The 4,990-nt window shown below is 45.7% G+C and overlaps 1 pseudogene; it reads left to right on the top strand.

Annotated features, from left to right (window-relative positions):
* The first annotated feature begins 296 nt into the window (after nt 1-296).
* Nucleotides 297-1,810, top strand: LOC141808456 (histone H3-like; annotated as a pseudogene).
* The last annotated feature ends 3,180 nt before the right edge of the window (nt 1,811-4,990 follow it).

Raw genomic sequence — 4,990 nt, forward strand, 5'->3', positions numbered from 1 at the left:
GGACAGACAGAGCCACATGTTGCAGTGAGTCTGGTGCTGCCAGGCCATGACGCAAGCTGAAGCCACCGCAGATCGGGATGATGGTGCTCGCTGCCTTGCTCAGCTCCTCTGCTCTTTCAGCCAGCTTCTCAACTCGAAGACGGCCACTTGGCCTGGATTCAATGGAGGAACGGACAGGAAGCCCTCATCTGTGAGCCCCTCGACTCTGGTGATGGGAGCTTACGTAACCACCGGCACCCGGAGCTTCCTTGGTTCAGTCACGAGCCCGGACTGGTAAGGGATAAAGGCAGGAAAACATGGCCAGGTGGGCTCACGGTGGGCCATGTGCGCTGCTGCAAAACAGCCCGCCAGCTCATCAGGTTCAGCCAGAGCCGGAACTGCTGGCACGGAGAGAACTTGTATGCTGCCGCCCTCTCGATGATGCCGGGAAGCTCCTGGACGAGCGCTCCGTAGACCGGCAGAGAGGTGGTCGATGACAGGGGGACCCCAGCAAAACCTGAGCGAGCCCCCACGTCCTTGAAGTCAGTCTCCTCCAACTGGAGTGAGACTGATGGTGCCTCCTCAGGGCTGACTTCATCCCAATCCGGCCCTGCGAGTAGGTTGATGGCTTCCTCCAGACTGCAAGTGTCGGCGACGATGAATCATCCTCAGCAGCGTCGGTGAAAAAATCCAATTGACGCCGCTTCTATGCTGGGGATAACAGCTTGCAGTACGGGCACTTCTCCTGCAGAATTAGCACTTGCCCGGTATGCTCCGGGTCAGGGCAGGACTCTGACGGTCTCCAAAGGTCTCCAACGACGCTATACCTGCTGCTACTGTTGTTCTTCTAGTGCTGCTTCATGACTGCTGAAGAAAAAGAGGGAGCAGATTGTATGAACCCGCGGCCATTTATAGGCAGGTAGCGCAGGAGGCCCATCACGTGAATGGGCGTGGACAAAGTTTTTTCAGTGCTGCGCTGACGCGCGAGGGTGAGCCCACTAGCGATAGCCTTAAAGGGCAAAGCCTATACGAAATAGAACTGGAGCCCGGCATGGGTTGAACCGGTCTTGGCCTTCGCTCTGGCTTTGCCGCCGGTTTTGCCTCTTCCACTCATGCTTAGTCTGTCGTGAGTCTGGGTTCAGAGCAGTATTGTCCTCTTCGGCTCAAAGTCCCCCTGATATAGTCTGAGAGCGTGCGCATTTCCCCGGTGCACCAACCAGTAAAGAGTCGGGGGAGCGGAGCCTGAGGCGGGGGCTCTGTCCCCCTCCTCTGCGGGGCTGAGCTCCAGGAGCGGCCTCTCACCAATCAGCAGCCGGAGCTCTCAGGCAGCGTCACCGTTTCACAGCCGCTCCTCCGCTTTAAGAGCAGCAAAGCTCCTCTCTGCTCCACATATTTCTCCAAGTCAGAGAAAGAAGACATCATAGCAAGAACCAAGCAGACCGCTCGTAAATCCACCGGAGGCAAAGCTCCCAGGAAGCAGCTGGCCACCAAGGCTGCCCGGAAGAGCGCCCCGGCCACCGGCGGCGTCAAGAAGCCTCACCGTTACAGGCCTGGGACTGTGGCTCTCCGGGAGATCCTCCACTGCCAGAAATCCAGCGAGCTGCTCATCCGCAAGCTGCCCTTCCAGCGCCTGGTCTGAGAAATCGCTCAGGACTTCAAGACCGATCTGCGCTTCCAGAGCTCTGCTGTCATGGCTCTGCAGGAGGCCAGCGAGGCTTACCTGGTGGGGCTGTTCGAAGACACCAACCTGTGCGCCATCCACGCCAAGAGGGTCACCATCATGCCCAAAGACATCCAGCTGGCCCGCCGCATCCGTGGAGAGAGAGCTTAGACTGTCTGCAGCTCAATAACAGCAACACAAAGGCTCTTTTAAGAGCCACCACACCAACAGAAGAGCTGAATTCCCCATCAAGTTTGGTGTGAGTCCCCTCGCTAAGTTTCACCGACTCAGAGAGAATTTTTATATAACTTTTAAAACTTAAGATATTATTCAATTCATAATGTACGCTGTTCAGACCATCCTTTATCCCAATGTCACACTCCTTTAAACCGATGAAGTAGTGTAAGCACTGATGTATGGAGGACTCATCGTGCCAAAATGAAATGTATAAGTACATCATATTCAAAAGGATAATCAATTAAATACATACTTAAATAAATCAATAATTGTGTCAATAAATATTCAATACTGGAAATAAATAATTGAATAACTGAATAAATTTATAACTATCTCTAATTAAATAAAAGTGTAAAGAAATACTTAACTTAATTAAATGTCTCATTAGTTCTTTACAACGTTTATTTGCCTAATGTGAAAAACAAATTTAATAAACCTAATTTTTTCTTCTAAGAATCACTCATTTAATTCATTAACTAATTAATTATCAAATTAATTCATGGTCCCCCTTATGCAGCACATCATGAATTAATTTTATCTGTCACTCTCACCCATCTATCTCAGTGGGTGGGACTTATGATGGTCGAGTCACGCTTGCCAGACTCAGCAGTCCCCTGTCAAACAAACTAACACAGCAGCTATCACTGAGGGTCTGCATGAGCTTTACACTGAGTTAATAACATCTATTTTAGACCCAAGAGTGTTTCCTAACTTAGAAGAAGTTCTCCATTGCTTCTCCCGTACTGGGCTGCCAAAAACACATAGACCAGAGCCCTGTTCCTCCAGGCTAACTCAGTTAGCTGAATGACTTCAGGATCATCATCACACAAGCTTTCTCTGTGCATCAAAGCAGGTTAAGCTACATTACTGTAGCAAAAGGTCAATACACTTAAACCGGCTCCAGGAAACTTTTATTTCACAAAACTGGACATCCGTCTCCAATCCCCCCTCGGCATACTGGGCTGCAGCTCCCGTCCAGGGACAGTTTTTCTCAGGAGCTGTGATCTGTGCTGCTTTTCGTATGAACGGTTGAGCCAGTGTTGTGCCAGGGTAGCCATGCCAGGATTCCTACCCCCTCCATGGAGGAGAGCGCCTGCGCTGGGTGACAACTGTGGCCGATACAGCAACAAATTGGAACGCTTCTACGCACGCAAACCACGGCAGATATAGCAACAAAATAATACTTACAATATAGATACTTAGGTAATTTAATTTGGTTTTTACATTAGACAAATCAACATTTTAAATAATGAATGACACATTTAATTAATTATTTAAGTATTTCATATTTCAAATAATTATGTATTATTTGATCATTTATTGATTTAATTTTAATATTCAATAACTATTGACACAATTATTGATTTATTCAATTATGTATTTGAATATTTTTTCTTTTAATTAATGATGTATTTATATATTTCATTTTGGCACGTTTAGTCCTCCATACTGATGATGGGGAAATGAAAACTTATTGACTCAGTGTTTATGACTAACCACCACCCTGTAGTGGCATCAGTCTAACCTGCATCATCAAACCATTTACGTCAGTAGAAGAATCACTATTACTACCTCAAACTGACATGACGTTTTACGTCTGAGAGACAAAGTTAAGATTGTGATACATCGACTAACCCCGTTGTGGCTGGCGGAGTTGTTCCTCACAGCGCACAGTAACATTTCAGATTCAATGTTTCATCAATTTTGTCTTTTACCTTCATCCACAGAGTCCATCACTCCCTCTGTGTCCTCCTCCTCTGGGAGTGTAGCGCTGCTCCTGCTGTCCAGGGTGCTGAACCACATCAGGTAAAACCTGTTCTGTGAGTTAAATTAAAGCTCTTTAAAGAACAACCTCAGTCCACACAGATGATGTCCACTCTGTGATGATGTGTCCACAAAGCGTTTCATACACACTGACCTGCAGCAGGACATCCATCACAACAGGAATGTCCTCACAAAATGAAACTTTGGTGGCTTATGTGTAATAAGCCACTACACCCAACAAAAGAGCTAACATACCTTTAAAATGTGAATCAGACCGAAGTCTTGATAAGAAATCACAAATACAACCACTAAATCATTATCCAATGGTCGACATTGTGAATATATGGCTATGATTTCCTACAATTCTCAATTCACTTCACGTCAAACAAAAAATATACACACTCCGATGATGGAGTAAAAGTTTGTACAGATGAATGAGCCAGTCAAGAGGTCAACAATCACCTCAGCAGAGCACCGCTCCATTGAACAACCCAATAATGCCACACAGTGGTGGTTTGGAGCTCCTGCGTCGAACCTTCAACCTGGAATTGAAAGCGAACCACAGCAGGAATTGTGCTTTAAGTACTGAATTGTTTTAGATTCTTATGATAAATTGTCTAAGAGGAAATAAGTTGATGAAAGACCCCAACAAATCAAGTGTTTGCTTGAGGAAGAGTTATTAGGAAACCATGTGATCTTCTATGAGGGTCTCAAACACATCTGCTTTAGCTTCCCAGACTGTAGACTTTGAACTGACACAAAACTCCAAGTAAGGACTTAGACCATGACTCACACCACGAAAAACTGCTTCAGTCTTGACTGGAGGAGGGATTCCTGTTTGATCTAGGCTGTTCAAACAGCTTCATCATGTTTTTCTCATGTTTACATCATAGGATGACACTGCAACTTACACATGATGTGGAGTCTACAGTAAAACATTTTTGATGTTGAAGTTTTAATGACTCTTTGTTTTTGTTACTTCTTGCTACAGAAACAGAAAGTTTTCTCATAATTCACTCCCTCTGTGTCCTCCTCCTCCTCTGGGAGTGTCACGTTCTTGTAGCTGTCCAAGGTGCTGAACAACATCAGGTAAAAAAGGAGGATGATGGCCTTCCTCATGGAAAATGAGCTGTCAAGGCAATAAAACTTTGTTGGTCACCGTGGTAAGCATGAATTCAAGGGATTACAGTTATTTGAAGTTGTGTACAGTATGTTTACTGTCATGGGAAAATTCAGTCATCTGTCAGCTCATCTTCTCTTTGCAAAAAAAAACAAAAAAAAACATGATGGCTGTAAGTACCGTAAAATACCAAATAAACGCCAGGTTCCAATTAAACGCCGGGTTCCAAT

This window comes from Halichoeres trimaculatus, unplaced genomic scaffold, assembly GCF_033239565.1.
Source record: "Halichoeres trimaculatus isolate MK-OKI-2021-1 unplaced genomic scaffold, fHalTri1.1 fHalTri1_scaffold_2, whole genome shotgun sequence".
Taxonomy (NCBI): Eukaryota; Metazoa; Chordata; class Actinopteri; order Labriformes; family Labridae; genus Halichoeres; species Halichoeres trimaculatus.